This window comes from Festucalex cinctus, chromosome 5 (genome assembly GCF_051991245.1).
Source record: "Festucalex cinctus isolate MCC-2025b chromosome 5, RoL_Fcin_1.0, whole genome shotgun sequence".
In the NCBI taxonomy this organism is placed as follows: domain Eukaryota; kingdom Metazoa; phylum Chordata; class Actinopteri; order Syngnathiformes; family Syngnathidae; genus Festucalex; species Festucalex cinctus.
Window position 1 is genome coordinate 23,813,913 of NC_135415.1, and position 18,678 is coordinate 23,832,590.

Here is an 18,678-nt window from a genome sequence, read left to right on the forward strand (position 1 = left end):
CAATCTTGATAGTTTTTTTTAATTACTTTTTATGGTTGCATTATTAATTTAGCCGTGTAGTCGAATTGCATTGTTTGATTGTTGACAGCAATTCACTGGAACGCCTTTAAATCTACTGCGTCACCTATATTGTCCACTAGATGTCGTACTCTGATGACAAAATCCTTGTGAATAAAACAAAACAAAACAAACAGACCCCCCGCCCCCGGTGTCTTACCTTAATTGAACACAAGGGGGAAGGTTGCTATAACCAATTAACTTTTTTTTTTTTTTTTTTTGCTATAACCAATTAACTGTATCATGTCTAATAACGCCAAATCTGTGAGTGTGTGTGTATGCGTGTGTGCGTGTTCTTGGACATAATACATTGTGAGGACCAAAATACGTCTTTATCCAACAGAATTAGGACATTTTTGTAAAGTGAAGACATTTTGGCCGGTCCTCACTTTGCACGACCTCTTTTTGAAGGTCAAAGGAAGGTTTTAGAGTTTAGGTTTGAATTGGCTTATGGTTGGGGTTAGGGAATGATTTAGAGAGATTGTGCAGAGAAATGGTTGAAAATCTCTCTTTCTGTATTCTCCCATCTTGTGAAACATTATAGCAGAAGATTAGTTTCTGTTGTGTTGGCAAATGTGAGTTGAACTAAATGAAGGGTTAAGACATGTTCAGTCCGAGTTACCAACCAGTCAAAGGTGATAAATAATCCTTATTTATGTGTGTCTTGATGGTCAAAGTCAAAGTCACAAGTTTTTCAAAGTCATCTAGTCGTGCGTTTGTACTTCATTAATATTTTGGTGCACATAAACATGCACGTGTCCGTCTCTACCTGCTATACAGTGCATATATTAGGACGATTATGCTGTATGCTCACATCAGTGCAGCGCCACCGTGTCGCCTTACTGTCGCCCCCCCCCATCATTGTCATGGGGACCCTATAAGTTATAACGGTGTGTGTGTGCGTGTACTCGAAGAGGCACAATAGAGCAACTGACAATGAATCTGATGGAGGCTGTGACCTCTCACAGCGGGATGCTCAAACTGTGGCTCCTTGCCTTGCAGGTCAAGGTTTGCTCATGATTCCCAGACCCATCTACAATAGGTCTCCTGAGTTCAATAATAATTATAGTGCAGCATAGTGACATGTTATTTCATAATTTTTGTATCCATACATTATTTCCATGTCTCAGTATGTGCGCGTGTTGTGCGCCCTGGTAAACTTGTCACAAAGTCTGCCACCATCCAGCCGCGGCGGCGCCCAACTTGGCCGAGACCCGACGGCGACAGGGAAGCACCTTGTTACCAAGGCGACCTGTCTGGGATGTAAACTCCACACCCGTACTGAGGAATATATTTCTATACACGCACACACGCACACATCAAAATTACCATGCAAATTTATGGTGCGTTATTGATTTTACAAGATCAGAAAAAAATATGTTTGTACATACTTCTAAGTGCTATTCTAGAATGTCTTACATGATAGGATATGACGATTCATTAAGACTAATTGAATTAGGGAAGTTTTGGACGTGCCAAATACCCACACGTCTGCTTTAAACTCAATTTGTAGACCACGTTGAAATACTTTTCACATTTCAACCTTCGTTAAGTAGTCAAATTTAGTGAATTTTACCCACACATCTATTTTCCTAAGAAGGGTCATGTGAGCTGGAGTTTAAAAATGATTAATGATATAGATATACGAGTGACCCCACTTATCGGCCGAGTTTTTGCTTTGAGATATGTGGTAGTATGAACTCAACTCACTTCACAACATGCAGCATTTCGGCAGTACAAGCACAATTCATTAAAAATAATCCTTAGGAGCCATTTTGTTTGAGTCATGCCTAATGTAACCACCACTGGTTGGAGTGGGCCAAGGGTGGGACGAATCCCGTTTCGCGGGAGGCGAAGCCCCACCAATCACCAACACACAATGACGGATCCCTCCGTGGCAGACTTACAGAACATCCGTCAAACATCGCTTTGTTTGCCGCACATTCTTTGTCGCCTTTGTTTTCCCTCGAGCTGGCCTGCCAGTTCATCATATCATACTCGAACATTAAACTATGAAAACCTGTTTACGTTGGGATTCCATAGCTGGCAAAAATACTTATTGTACATGAAGTACATATACTAATTAAGTAACAAAGACTGATTAAAACTCCTGTACACCTGTTTTAGTAACTTGGCACTATGTTTCCCCCTTTTTTCAACTTGACATCACAATAAATGATATTGTCATTCAAGAATTCATTAACGTTTGCTGGACTTTTATGCTATCAATAAAAATGTTGCCCTAACTTTGCTATAATTATGACCTAAATAACAATAAATGCTAAATTAGCTAATGAATGCAATGCTACTGAAGCTGATGGATTCTGGACTGGAACAAGAGTCAAGACAAACATCAAATACTCTTAAATAATGTAGATGATGGATGGATGGATGGATGGAAATCTTGCCTCTCCGAATCTGTTATGTAACAAACCAATTTTGATCAAGCATGAGTCGAAAGTACAGACAAAAAGAGGCTACTTGTATAAACAAATAAATAAAACGAAATATCTAATAAGTATTTGTTCTTCGTCACTTTTGTATAACGAGCTGCAGCATTTGTATTAGTTAACCGCTGCCTTTTGTTCTCTCGTCTTTGCAGGGGTTGCGGTCTCAACTCTGAATTGGTCTGTCACATCATCCGTGTTTTAATTACTCTGAAGGAGACGTGAAGACAGACAGCAAGGACAATGGCCCAACCCCAGGCCACCAAACGGAACGTTTCATCTATGCCCCTCCTCACCCCCACCAAAAATTGCCGTCCCTTCGTGGGGGTGTTGGGGTGGGGTTGATCGCTACAAGTTTTTCATAAAAGCTGGACAGTACATATAGGTGGTGACACTGTATTCATATATTTTGTCCACAAAAACACCGCATTTGACGTACTAAGTACAGCTGCCATTGTGAAAATGTTATTAACAGTACGTCAGAAACATTTGTACATTATTGCTGTAACTGTCATACAAGTTTGAAGCGGATATTTTGACACTTTAAAGGTGTACTCGGTTATCTTTTGTCGCTGCATCTTCCGGGTGGATTATCTTAACAATTGGTTCTAGATCCCGTCAATCAATCTGCCGTAACAACGTCTTGTGTGTTTCCCCTTTGGAAACACAGACCGTGAATGGTAAAACAAAATTTACTTGCATATAAGACTAGATAGCTTTCTCCATTCATAAATATTCGACATAACTTCACTTAACACAACATATACGTACAGTATGCCGCTATATCCCCGCTTGAAATTATAAGGTGAACTAAACTGTATGGAATGCTTATAAAATAAGATAAAAACAATAAAGGAAGCAAAATTACAAGAAGGTAAAGTTTGATGGAGGTCAAAAATGAGTTTTAAGAACCAAAACAAAAAACAATTTACCACTATCCACCATTTTGTTTTTTTACTTTGCCTCGAACGCTTTCAGGTCGGAACTAGGAAAAAACAACTCGGATATATCCGACTTCCGACCATCCTCGAATGCAGCATTACTGTCGACTGAAACAGGTAACAACCAATCGCGGCTCAGTTTGCTGACCAAACCCAGAAAACTGTTGAAAATGGCTCAATGAGTCAAGTATCCCTTTAATATTACATCACAGTTGGGTCACAGGTAACAACCAATTGCTGCTCACCTGTTTTTTTTTTAAGCTGAATTCGAGAATCGCTGTTGTTCAAAACTGTTCACTGTCCAACTGTTGCTTATATTGACATTTGACATGTAATACAGAGTCATGGTATTGTTAAACAAACATGCATAAGGTGGCTCAATTGTGAATTCCTGGGAAGAATAGAGGTGACAGGAGCACAATGAAAAACTCGTTAAGCTATCCTCTTTTCTGGCATGCTGTGGATTTCGTGTGTGTCCACTCACTGGGGAGCCCGTTAGAATGTCATCAGAGGAGTGGACGCCACCCGGGGAGTCTGTCTCCTGTGTTTATCGTCTACTATCGTCACTTACACCAAATGTGCGAGAGTGTTTTAATGGGGGGGGGGGGGGGGGGGGGGGGGCAGCGTCTGGGCCCTTGTGGAGGTTAGCACGCTGAAAGCCTGGCCTGTGTTAAATGGTGGGAGAAAAAGAGCTGACGCGACGGGAGCTGATGTTTGACACGACCCCGCTCGGTGGGGAGCACCTCGGGAAGCTGCTGCTGCTGCTGCTGACTGTTCGCGCGTGCGTGCGCGTGCGTGCGTGTGTGTAGCAAAGCAATTATGTTACAAAGTGCGACATGTATATAGTCTTCCAGGTTTGAATAGGCGCCTTTACTTTTTCCTTTAACACCTCTTGTTCAGGCTCAAATGGGCATCACAAAAAAAAAACAGAAAAAGCAAATACTCACTGAACTTATGTCTTGCGTGTGATATGCTCATATCAAGATGACGCTACACCAAAATCCACTTTTTGATGATGTTGTTTGGCCCCCAACTTGACATATGTCCTAAAATTATTTTAAAAAGTAAAACATAAATAAAATGATAACAAATAATTACATAATAAATAAATAAATAAATGGCTTACGGATGAGAAAAATAAATAGGCAACAGAAACACGCAAGTACATGCAGATATTCTGTGACGACCACTAACGATCCACGGTAAACTTAACCTAGTTAACCTAGTTTATTTCTCATTTAATATTTAAGTTGCTGCTATTTTTTTTGTTTATTTTTTATTTTATTTAGCATATAATGACATCTTTGTCAGTACAGTGAACCCCTGACTGTTCGAAGTTTGCTATTTGTTATTCCTGTGAAATTACTGAAAAACTCTTGCATCCTTTCTAGTGTGCTCCAAGATGCCACAAAATTACATAAAAACTAATAGGAAAGTAATATTTAGTGTCAATGAATTATGTTGAAGTGATACATTTTGAATGAGAGATGGTCTTTTGTTGGTTTAATGTTGCTAAATTTAGCCTGGGTTGTTAGTGGATGTTACGGAGAGTCTTCACCACATGCGCATGTACAGTAAACTTGCACTTCTGGTGCGCCTTTTTGAAATCAAATCATTGGTGAGCCATTTATTGTCACAATTTGCTCCAGGGCTTGGTCCATACATCCCCCATAAATAGCTCAGGTCAACTTGGCTGCCATATCCACATGAAGTATGTGTGTGTGTTACGGCACCTTGATGGACATGACACTGGACTTCTCCCGGAGTGTAACCAAATCTGAGTCCTGCCTCCGTGCCCCCCTCCCTCCATATCGAATGGCTCTCCTTGACCTTCTCGCTCTTTGTCGTCGTCGCTCTCCCTCTCGCCCCCTCCCTCCTTTCCCCGACTCGCTCCTCAAGGTGCATTCACGGCTCGGTAAAGTGATCTACGAGCCCCCCCCAAACTTATTTGGGCTTCTTCCACCATCTTCTAACCCCTTCACCATGTCCCGCCGCTTGTATGATCCTTCCATTCTTTCATGTCTTCACCTCGGTGCCGTGTCTATTCTCTCCTCTCTGCTGATGCTTTGCCACCAGCCTCTGAGAAATACCCACAAAGGCCCCCACTGTCTGCTGTGACCCCCTCAGCCCTGTCCCAAAGCAGCCAAGCGTGGGGCCCCGGGGGGGTTTGGGGGGTACTGATTATTGAGCGCACACCCCGAAACCCATCTCCATTCTTTTTTTTTTTTTTTTTTACCTTTACCTCCATTTTACTCACTAACTCTCCCCCCTGCCTCATACTGGGATTTTGTTAAATTCCCAGTTGCTGCGTCCCCTCCTGTTGCCATTTGAGTTTAAAGTGGGACGATTTGTCAACGGTCATAAAAGTTAAGCAGCTTGGGTTAACTGGCAAACAAAAGTAAAACAATTTGGAGACGACTGATTGACAAGTAAGTTTGATATTTTGACTAAAAATAAGTACTTCTGAAACAAAGATACATTTTCTCTTCCCCAAGCCTGGCTATGACTACATTTTCATAAGATCTGTAGTGCATAATTTGATATACACAAATATGACAACATAACATGTAATGATTAAGATGACAGCAAATTACAAACACTGGCTTCATGGTTATTGATGATGCTTTTAGTTGAACTCTGAATTGTTTGAGGTATTCAACTTGAGTTAACAATGGTGTCAGTTGCCTTTTTGACGAGGCTCTGTGGTGTTTGATCATATAAAACATAACAGTGCTTGTCCGACCAAACCCCCAAAGGCTGTCAATCAACAAGCCAGTCAGTGTGCAAATGCGAACGGCCTAATGGGTCTTGTTGTCCAGTTAAGTGCCGCCACTGCTCCCCTTCTGTCCGTCCGTCTGTCATGAATAGAATAAGTCTAATAGCGCTTGTTTTCCACTCCACTACTCTCCCTTATCCTCCTCCTGTGTTATCATGGCCGATCAGTGTAGCTGCAGATAAGTGTGCGTGTATGCGTGTGCATGTGGAAGCGCACACTATCCTCTTCCCCTTTTTTTTTTTTCTTTAATCAGTCCTGATCAGCACACTCCACCTGAGGAGGTCATGTTTTCATTCGCCCCAATCGGCCTGCCGCCCGATAAGAAAATTTGTCAGCTCGAAATCAGAGAGGACCCTCTTGGAAGAGAAGGAGGGGTTCCTGGAGAGAACAAGGATAAACATTCTGGAAAATGGAAAAATATTAAGACTAAGATGTTATGGTTTAAATTTTGGCAATTTGAATTTGTCTAAAAGATTTTGGTGGGGTTGTTCTCACACTCCCAATCGTATCGGGCTGATAGCAGGTCTTATTTCACGATATAGGTACTTGTGACCAGTGTCGTCAACACTCTTGGGGCCATTTTACGACCAGGAACTAGGAGTTAAAAATCAGAATAGAAAGCGGTCTTTTAATTTCATGCAATTTAAAGAAAAAACAATGCTATATTTGGGGTTTCCCTTAAAATCCTCTGTCATTGTTTTTTTTTGCGGGGGAAATGTTATGTATCACAAGTACTATTGGTATCAGTACTTTGTATGGGTGTGCCAAAAAATCGATTCATAAAAGAATCGAGATTCTCATTTATTAATCGAATCGATATTAATATCCAAAAATAAATTTTATTTAAATTCGAAATGAAGAAGGGGAAAAGGCAGTTGTAGCCCACATGCTGTTTTTGTTGAAAAGGCTCTTACAATACAAAATGAATAAATGTTTAAAAAAAAAAAAACAAAAAAAAAAAACGACACTTTAATGTCTCTATTTGTCATTTTGTCTTGCAAGGCAGACTGGAGTAGGTCATGACAATGTTGTGCATAGCTGTAAATTGAAGCAGAAATTATTTGTCAATCAAATAATTTTGAATCGAAAATCGTTTGAATCGAGAATTGAAAATCGATTCTGAATCGAATCATAGACCCAAAAATCGTAATCGAATCGAATCGTGAGACAGTCAAAGATTCCCAGCCTTAGTACTTTGTGTCGGTGAATAGCCAAGAGTTGATTACTTGTACCGACGTGCAAAAAAAAAGTGGTCTCAAACATTCCTAATTTGTTCACTTGGGCACTGCCATGCCTCCCCAAACACCAAGTTGGAAACGACAACACGTACACACAAAGCTCCAGTGACCAATATCCATATGAATAAACAATAACACCTCAAATGAAAGTGGTCTTCAGTCCCCCATGGGGGTCCACATAAAGAAAGGTACAATAAGGTGTCTGCCTCCATCGGCGCCAAGCATCCATTGAAATCGAAATTAAGTCAAGAGTGGACCTGCCATGAAAATGAAAACGCCGTCACCCTGTTTTTGAAGATGGGGAAAAAAAGAGAGAGCTATTGTGTTAGCCGCTTGCACAATCGCATCTGCGCCTGTTCGCCTCGGCGCAATAAATGTGCTCAGGGAGCAATAAGGTGTCAATTAGAGGGGCCGCGATGAGATTAGTCGGGTCTGGAGTGGGACGCTTTAGGGGGGGAGGATGAGAAGCAAGCGCCGCAAAGCACATTTTGCCACATGTAATATTTAGTTTAGTTTCATTGTTGATATCAGTGGATGCAGCTTGTACCTCAGCGTTAAAACATCAACACAACCAACACTTGATTATTTTTCTGTTGTTTTTCTTCTCTGCTGATTTACTTTGATATTCCACCATTGAACAGGGCAGTGAGGACGTGCAAAATCCATGTTGCATTGAACGCATCAGTCGGAAAAAGACATGACACAAGTAATCACACCTAAAATGAGACTGTTGGGCCACTAAAGCAAATGGGAAAATGTGGCGTATAATACAGGGTAAGCAAAATGTGGCATTTTTATCTTTATTTTTGTCATTTTCAGACATGTAACCAGAAAAATTGCAATAACTCCAATCTCGACTGGTGAGCGACCACCAGTGGTTTAAGGTCAACATATATGATATCGTCTGTGTGTGTATGAGTGAATAGAAGCTGAACCCAAAGGTTGAACACACGTCCATTAAGAGCAGCCTCATTATTAGTTCTGATTTTGGAGAGAGATTGATGACACCAACTAATTTAAGTGATTCGTCAGGTGGCCAATGGAGAAGGGGTGCATGGGTGTGCGTGTGTGTGTGGTTGTGAGACCCAACCCCAGGCCTCTGGGTCAGAGTTCCTGACACACACTCACACCCAGCAGGGCGACAAAATAATTAACTGCGACTATGATTGACAGACAGTTTTAACACACAAGCATGCAGGGGACATTGCTTTCCCATAATCAGCAGCACTGACAAGACAGATGATCTGCGTGCTTGATTTTCACAAATAACAACATGCTCGATTGAGTGCATGTGGTGTATTGTTTTGGATTCTACGCGCACATGACTACAAACAGTCTCGTATTACACACACTGTATACAGCAAAAGAAAATGACTCACACAACCTTGTTAGCTCTGCTACACAAATACTTTGCACTGTGACTCATGCTGCATTTTGGCTTTAATAATGCATTCACATCACGTGACATAACCACTCAATAATAAATGATCAATATGTGGCATAAGGAGTTGACAAAAAATAACGGGAAGCACCACTTTTGATTGTGAAGTTAGGGTCATTTTTGTGTACAGTGAGTTAGTGGAGAAAACAATGTTGACCGTATCCATGAATTTTCACATTGGCAGTTTTACAGAAAGCCAAAAGAGTAAATCATAGCTCAGTGTTTCAAGATTTTATTTTAAATTATTGTCATTTACTAAGAATCCTCATAAGCATAAGAAGAAAGCATGCTTGATTACTGCCGTACTTACTTTTTTCTTCATTTGTTTTATAGCCTATATGGTCCAGATGCGTCTGTCATTTAAATCCATCCATCCATTATCCAAATATTTGCCGTAATTATGACTTTACTATTGTGTTAGCTTTTGGGGTTGGTGATAGGCTACGGTCCTAATTTGGAAGTGGGATTCCGCTGTAAACCAACAACCACTTATTACTGCATTTTTGAAAAGAAAAATAAGTTTTAGTGTTCGAACTCTATGATCTATTACTTTTTGTCCACATTAATTTAAAGCATTTCATGATGATGGATGATCTATTTATGACAGGTGGCTACTTCCTGATTCATGGAGATTAATACAAAAATGTGAGGATTGGACCAGGAGTGTCCAGATGTTTCCTTCTGAGGGCGGCATAAAAAACAAACAAAAATAAAAAAATAAAAAATAAATAAATAAAAACATATTGAAGAATGCAAGGGCCACATTGAAATTTTTGACTTGGCCAAATATGGCCCCAGAGTTGCCATTCGTAAACCCTTGGATTAGCCGGTTGATTCCATTGTGACCCAAAAGTTGAACCTCTGCTCTCATCAACTGAAAGCCAAAGCCATGTAAAAGCGAGGCTCAGAATTAGTAACACGCCACTTCTTAACCTAAGCACTTATTGACCATGGCTGGGTCTTGAGGTCCTGCTGTGTTAATCTACTTAAACACTCTGGCGGCACGCGGGAGCGCTGGCGGAGGGCAAAACGAGAGATGCAAACAGAGAGGGTTGAAGAGTCCAGAGGGATGAGAGCGGAGGTGGTAGAGGACTCCGAAAGTTGTGCCCCCCTCAACCCCCCACCTGGCACAGCAGCCACCCGCCCCGTGTACTCCCCCGCAGACGATTCCTGGGAGGTGTTGGGTGTCCGCAGTGTCACAACTAAACAAAACCATTTGAAAACAAAGTGGGTGGGTGAATGCGCCGCCGCAATCCGAGCCCGCCGCCTTTGTGGTCACGAAGAAAAACGGCCTCTCAGAATCAAGGGGATGGAGTGGCAAGCACGGGGTGGGGAGACGCTGATCTTTGGAGGGTGGGGAGGAGGAGCGAGGTGGGGGGGCATTTCATTCCACGAGGTACCCCCCTGTGCAGCCGCCTGCTGCTCCACAAACACACACACAGGTACTACGAAGTGCACACTTCAAAGGTCAACAGGCTTCATGAAACAGATTCTTTCACACAGAGATCCTGAAAAATTGTCGCGTCAGAATACTAATTACTAGGGGTGTGAATTGCCTAGTACCTGACGATTCGATTCGTATCCCGATTCACAGGTCACGATTCGATTCGATACCGATTAATCCCGATACGAATTTATAAGTCGATTGTTGCGATTTTTTTTCATTCAAATTTAGAAAATACTAATCAGTAAGCTTGTAGAGTGTAAGATTTATATGAAAATGTATTATTTATTTATCTGAAATTTCAGTCTTATAGAGGTTGTAATCTGTTTCATGTTTGAACAGCATTAAAATAAAATATTAAGGCTTAATGTTCCGTTCATATAACATTCTTCCATGCTCAAGGTGTGAATCCTAACCCGAAGTCAGACGTTTTGTTGAATATTTTTCCATTAAAAATGGAAGTTTAAAAATCGATTCACACACACACACACACACACACAAAAAAAAAGGCAATGATGATAAGACGTTGAATCGGTAAGACTACCGAATGAACAATTCTGAGCTGGGAAAAAAAAATAAAAATCGATTCGAGAATCGCGCGATGTAGTATCGCGATATATCGCCGAATCGATTTTTTTTTAACACCCCTACTAATTACATATTTACATGCCATCAATATTTGGGTTAAACAGGAAGTCAACCTTAAACATTTATAATATGTGATATGTGACCTCACTAGTCTCAACATGACATTCTGATTAATATTACACGTGGAATATGAGTTACGCAGCAAAATACAGCCATTTTTATCCATCTCAGGGGGCGGCCATTTTGCCACTTGCTGTCGACTGAATATGACATCACAGATGCTCAAGGGCTCACTCAACGACCAATCACAACTCACCTGTTTTCTGAAGCTGTGCTGTGATTGGTTGTTAGCTGAGCAACTGTTTAATTTTCACTCGACAGCAAGTGGCAAAATGGCTGCCTTATGAGATTGATGAAAACTGCTGGATTTTGCTTCTTAACTCATATTCCACTAACACAATATGAATACAGTATTTAGACTAGTAGAGCTGCATCGAACATATTATTGTCAGGAATTTTTGCATTTATTGATTTATTTTTTGCGGGGGTTGACTTCCCCTTTGAGGTCAAAATTTTGGTTTCTGAAATATTCTGAATTTACATGCGTGAGTAGACAGACTAACTCTGTACATCAGGGGTGTCAAACATAAGGCCCGGGGGCCGGATCAGGCCCGCAATGGGGTTTAATCCGGCCCGTGAGATGGTTGTATAAAGTGTAATAAATAAATAAATGTAGGCCCAATTAATCAGCCGGCCACAATCAAAGCTTATAAATTCATAATTACACAAGTAAGTCTCAGTTGAGCAATGCAACTTGTACATGGAATTGCTCTGAATGTCGTTATTTTAAGCACAATTTAAAGTTAGTTTGTTTAAAAAATAAAAACATGATTCAAACACAAACGTGCTGAATAAGACACACATTCAACTACACATATGACAAGTATTAGCGTCCGTATAACTTCAGTAACGGCACCCGGCACACAATCAGTGAACAATATAGAGGTTTATGCAAAAAAATTTTGGGACAATGTTTGTACAGATGCGCCCCACAATTTAGGGCTGGCCCACAAATAGCGAAACTCTGCATGTACTTGACGGCAATGTTTTAAAAATTATGTACAATTTTACCGATCCGGCCCACTTGCGAATATATTTTTCTCCATGTGGCCCCTGAGCTAATATGAGTTTGACACCCCTGCTGTACATGGTAATGTGATTGACACCCGTCTAAACCGAGATGAAAGGACAGCGTAATGATGACAAATGCATGTCATATCCGCTTCTTGGTTGTTTTTTTTTTACCGTTGAAAAGACATGATTTTCATGTCACTCACTCAACTAATAAAGAAGTTGGTTTTACTCCTCACTCCAAAAGTGTATTGCTGTGTCGCGCCAAACTTTTCGCCATTTTTGTTTGTCTGTGCACACGAGATGGCCGTGCACGCAAGTAGTTTCTATGAACACAAGTGGCTCCGTGCTTCAGGTATCTTTATATTTTGCCTAAAATGGCTACCACATCCTATGGCGCAACTCAAAGCTGACCTGCATTATGGGAGGTGGTAGTCATTTAGGGCAAGCAGAAACCACAGTGAACATAAACGACTGTATCCAACATGAATAAGATACTGCACAATGATTTGCTTGCCAACCACTTTTATTTGCTTTTTCACCTATCTCTGTACAAAACAGAATTTTATTTCAAACCACACAACGATTAAAAGGTAAATATGATGTTCTGTGGCTGGAACGGATTAATTGCATTTCCATTCATTTTAATGGGAAAGATTACTTTGGTTTTTGAACATTTTGGTTTGAGAATGGGTCGACAGAACAAATTAAAATTAAAAAATTCAATTAAAAAGGTTCCACTAAATCCTTATTGGACAGTGACAATTACTTTCGCAACAGGGCAGGAGAACTAAATGTTTTTCAGAATCAGCAGAATAATCATCTCTATCGGCCAAGTATGTAAGAACACACAAAGATTTTGATCCACAGCCTTTGTCAAAAAAGCTCCTTGACATGCTTGACAAGACCTCCATACCTGAGATCACAGAGGGCACAGAGTCAATTGCTAACATAGAGCATGCAGATTCAGCTTTAGAGTACTCTCATACGCACGCACACACGCACACAAAAACGGCTTCCATGCTAGCATTACAAGCCTGAGAGGGAAAAAGAGCCAAAAAGTTGATGGAAAAGGGGAAGTTCCGAGAGAAAAGAGTGAATCAAGCGCACAAGAAAAAGGAAAGACAATCTGCTGCATTAAAGCTTGGCCTGCACAGTGCCGGCATAGAGTCTTTTCTGCGCTCCTCTTTCAGCGCAGCGCACCCAGGGGACGGTAACGCTAAGCCCACCTCCATTCTTCCCGCACAAACTTTGATTTCCTATTAGGTTCCTCCTGATGGGGTGAGGGAGAAGAGAAGGATGAAGAGCAGGAGAAGAAGGAGAAGGTTGTGGATGTTGAGATGGTGGAATACGGTGAGGGGAGAAAATTTTTTGAAAAGCAAGCAAAAAAGTTTAACCACTGTAGATAATGTCCAGAAATGTCAGTGTTAGGATTTCAAAGTAGGGTTTCAATATACAGTCAGTGTTGGGAGGAAAAAATAAATAAATAAAATAAATAAATAAAATATATATATATATATAATAATAATAATAATAATAATAATAATAATAATATATATATATATATATATATACACACCGTATTTTCCGCATTATAAGGCGCACCTTCAATGAATGACATTTTAAAACTTTTTCCATATATAAGGCGCTACAGTAGAGGCTGGGGTTACGTCATTAGATGGTGCTGCGCTAAAGGGAATGTCAACAAAACAGTCAGATAGGTCAGTCAAACTTTATTAATAGATTACAAATCAGCTTTCTGACAACTCTATTTACTCCCAAAATGAATAAACAGCTGTTTTATTATTTTCTCTGAGGTAAAGTATTAGCTAGGCGGGATCTTCTGCCCATGTGCGTCACCGATCGTGCAGGGTCACCGATAGCGTCTTGACAGCGAGACCTGTTGCGGCTCAATATTGATCCATATATAAAACGCACTGGATTATGGTCAGCTTTAGAAAAAATTAAAGGCTTTTAGGTGCGCCTTATAGTCGTGAAAATACGGTAGGCTTGCAAAGCAGGGTTTCAAAGAAGTGCTAAGGTTTCAAAATAATCATTGAATTTTACATTTCGACAATGGATGGATGTCAACTGTCAGTATGTGTGACCTGAGGTTTGAAAGGAGAGTTAGGGTTTCGAAGTAGATTTACAGATTCAAAGCAGGATTTCAGAGGAGGGTTAGGGTGTGATTGTACAAAAATCCAAACAACTTTTATCTGTGTAGGAGCGAAATGTATGAAAAGTGGAATATTGATCAATCTGGATGAGATATCCGGTCATCCACTTTAGGCGAGTGTCAGTGAAAAGAAGTCTAGAATTGCACACATTGTTGCCACAATTGACTCCTAGTGTACGTGCGTGGCCTGAATTGGGTGTCATCAGGTCCCATGAGGGCAATGCTTGAACAAAACGTCTTGACTATGCAGGGAGTGGACGCTTATTATTATTATTTCTATTATCTATCTATCTCTGTTATTATCTCTATTGTTCCAAATTTTGCTGGAGTTGACCCCATTTGGGGAAGAAAAAAAGCAAAATGCTTTTTGTCAACGTGTGGCACGTGGAGACGCTTTCACTGTTGGGGTTTGAAAAAAATGCAAAACTTCCTGATGAATTTTAGTCAAAGAAAGTACATTGAGTGACAAAGACAACTATTGGCTGTTTCTCATGTGCCGTGTGGGAAAGAGGGTCAAGCTATTAAAGTTGGGGAGGCGAGACGGAGATTTGAAGACAGAAACATACCGAGAGAGACAAAAGAGAGCGGTGCAGAGGTAGTCAGAGGGAGAATGATTGATTGATGTGGTCAGTGAGGCGTCACTGATCTCCACGGGAGACCCCACCCCTCGCCCCCACAACCCCACCCTTGGTGAAGAGCATGCGGATTGGCCTTAAAAGTAAGGAAAGACTCATCTCACCATAAAGATGGTCCAATCAATTACAAACAAGTCAAAGGATTTCCCCCACTTTTTGTATTGGTTGCCATGTAAAATATATATATAAAAAATATGATGCAATTCATTTTTAGTATTATATACTGTATTATGAGCATTTCCCTCCAATTTAATGCAATGAATAAAGTATCCATCCATCCATCCATCCAGTTAGCTAGCTAGCTATAAGGGTTGTGTCTCGCCTTTGCCGTTACTTTGCTGTTGGCCTCTGACGCCGTCCTAGCATGAAGAGAGTTTCCAACCGTGTCCTGTTATTATAGACATGCTCACCCATTTTGTATTGATAAGTGAAATTGCTGTCAGGGGATAATTTTCCAACATTACTACTAATTGACTTTTGAGAGGCCTTGTTACGGACTGTAAATATTGTATATTTTTACAGAGGTATGACAGGGGTCCATTTGTTATCATTTTTGACAGAGTTACTGAAGAAGAAGTCATCCGAAGTCTGTCAATTCTTATGACTGGTTAAGGTGGAAGGGCGTTTGTGTGTGTAGACTGTGTGCGCGTGTGTGAAAGTGATACCCTTGTGTGTTCCCTACTTGCCCCACTCCGAGGCGCTCCACCCAGGCCCGGGCTGAGAGCGAGAGTGGGGCTCCCCTGGGAAGTGGACATGGCGGGAGGAGAGTAGCGCGAATTGAGCCCCTCTGAAAGGGAACCAAATCCTAGCAAAAAGGCTTCAATGTACTGTATCCCTTCACCTGAAAGCAGATACATAAGGGGGGTAACAATACCAGCAGAAAGAGGGAGAGGACAGTCGACATTTTTTTTTTACCAACTAAGACTTTTTACTCCTCTCATCCTCCTGCTAATAGGTTGGGGGGCTCTCTGAGTTGATCTTACACCTGGCTAACTCTTGCCTGCAACCATGCTTAAAATGGTGTCATGATGGCCTTTTGTTTGCTCAAAAACTCTCCTTATGTATTTTCTTAATAAGGAAAATTAACTGAGCTTGCACTTCCAAGTTTATCAATTGGTTTCGAAAAGTACCGTATGTTGATTTTACTGTATAAACACCTCACCCTAAATAATCACTATGCCACAACAAAGGTCTGCCCTGCCACATTTTTCATTTTAATAAATGAACAATGCAACCTCAAAAACGCATCAAAAATCTTGCTCCTTTAATTGTCCTTTTTGCCCTAATTATCATGTTTTGTCAACTACTTGAATAATGAATGCCACACCCCAAACAAACATTTCACCTTAAATAGACACCATGTGTTACAATGGCGGGGGGGGGCGGGGGCGGGGGCAGGACCCAAATGCAGGGGGCAACAAAAACAGGGCAAGGCAGGGATGCAAGTAAAAAAGGGGATTTAATTAACAAAAAGGCAAACGAGGTACTCTGTGAAAATAACAAAATTAACAAGAGCCAAAAAATAGACTAAAGCAACAAAAACAGGAGGGAAACAAGACATGGCATGGCAAACATGGGATAACAGGGACAGCAAAAGTGACTCAACAAGAACTGAAAGAAAGCAACTGTCACTTGCCTTTGGTGCCGGGTGGCGTGGGTTCGATCCTCCGCCTGGGAGAGGCCCATGTATGTGGCCTACAAGAAGTAGGCCACGTGTGTGAGTGGGTATATAATAATAATAATAATAATAATAATAATAATAATAATAATAATAATAATAAAAGAACTGAACGAAAGAAGCAGGGTCACTAAATACACATGGTAACGAGAAAACAACAGACACCTGGGCAAGATACAAGAGGCTTGGGGAGCTGATTGGTCAACACAGTGGGAAGGGAAGACACACTCAGGTGGACGTGGTTAGACATAACGGGGCAAGGGAAGAGACAAGGAATACATGACAAACAACCAAAAACACCAAAAGAAAACAAAATCCCACCCCCACAAAACCAAAACATGACACCATGCCCTAATTAATTGCCAACCCCTTCCTCTACTTGGGTAAACAAACATAGCACCTCAAGTAGATATCTTAGACTCAATTACTCTAGGGGTGTAAAAAAAAATCGATTCGGCGATATATCGCGATACTACATCGTGCGATTCTCGAATCGATTCAATAAAAAAAAAATGTTTTTTTTTTTTTTTTTTTTTTTTTTTTTAAGAGCTCAGAATTGTTCATTCGGTAGTCTTACCGATTCAACGTCTTATCATCATTGCCTTTTTTTTTTTTTTGTGTGTGAATCGATTTTTAAACTTCCATTTTTAATGGAAAAATATTCAACAAAACGTCTGACTTCGGGTTAGGATTCACACCTTGAGCATGGAAGAATGTTATATGAACGGAACATTAAGCCTTAATATTTTATTTTAATGCTGTTCAAACATGAAACAGATTACAACCTCTATAAGACTGAAATTTCAGATAAATAAATAATACATTTTCATATAAATCTTACACTCTACAAGCGTACTGATTAGTATTTTCTAAATTTGAATGAAAAAAAATCGCAGCAATCGACTTATAAATTCGTATCGGGATTAATCGGTATCGAATCGAATCGTGACCTGTGAATTGTGATACGAATCGAATCGTCAGGTACTAGGCAATTCACACCCCTAAATTACTCCCTGTTGACAAAACTAAATACTATCTCCAGAGAACTAAGTACTTTAGTAAATGAATGTTTCATGGTTAATCTGTTCAATAGAGTGGTAAAAATGACCCCCTTCATACGGCTGATGTTTGTGTGTGTTCAGGTATACTAATATTCACCTCCGGTGTGATGGCGGCGCGTGGGCGGATCCGTGTAGTGAGCTGCGAGTACCATACAACCAGAAACAACTTAACTACAAGTCTCGCGATGATGAACGTGACATAGACAGGCGCGATGCATTCAATGACCTAGACTAGGATGGGAAAAACTAAAACAAATGATTAGTACACGTCATAGGCTTATTAACAGTCTAACTGCACTACAGTATGTTAGTTTGGAACAAACGTCAAACTTCCTGCAGTTCTCATGTTCTAAGGTGGAAAAAAAAAAAAAAGATAGAAAAGTGCCTCCAGCCAAATCACTTCCGAATCATCCTGCCTTTTCTTTTCAAGAGGACAGAATGGTGAAGTTCCTCTGGTGGGAGAGGATGGAGGAGGAAGAGGAGTGCCGAACACACGCCCTGGAAATCTGAACCTACCAGAAGACGTACTTGTATCAAAGGAAGTAAATAGCCTTACAATTTAAGTGCTTCCTATTGAAAGGTACAGTACACACGCATACACACCCAGCAATTGCTGCTTGTGGGGGTGTGAAGTAGATGAAGATTTTAGAGATTAAGTTTGCCGTTCAAAACCACAAAGACTATCACAAAAAGACATTGAAAAGACACATTTCCTATTAATTATCACTACCCGTCCCATCATCCATTTGAATAAATGACTGAAGAAATGACTTGGAAAAAAAAATTCCGTCTCTCAATTTCTAGCAACTTCCAAACTTTTTGACCCGAACTGGAAGTGATTGTTCACAGAATATTCGCTAAATAAATTGTTTCATTATAATAAACACAAAAAAAAGAAAAAAAAAAAGTGGTTTTATGCAAATTTACATTAAAATAAGTACATCTACAAAAAAAAATCATCTCAAACAATGATCGCATACTTTGGTTGTCATGGCAACCAATACTAGCAATACTAGCGGCAGCTACATCAATTGACCCCAATTGATCATCTGGGTCTTCCTCCAC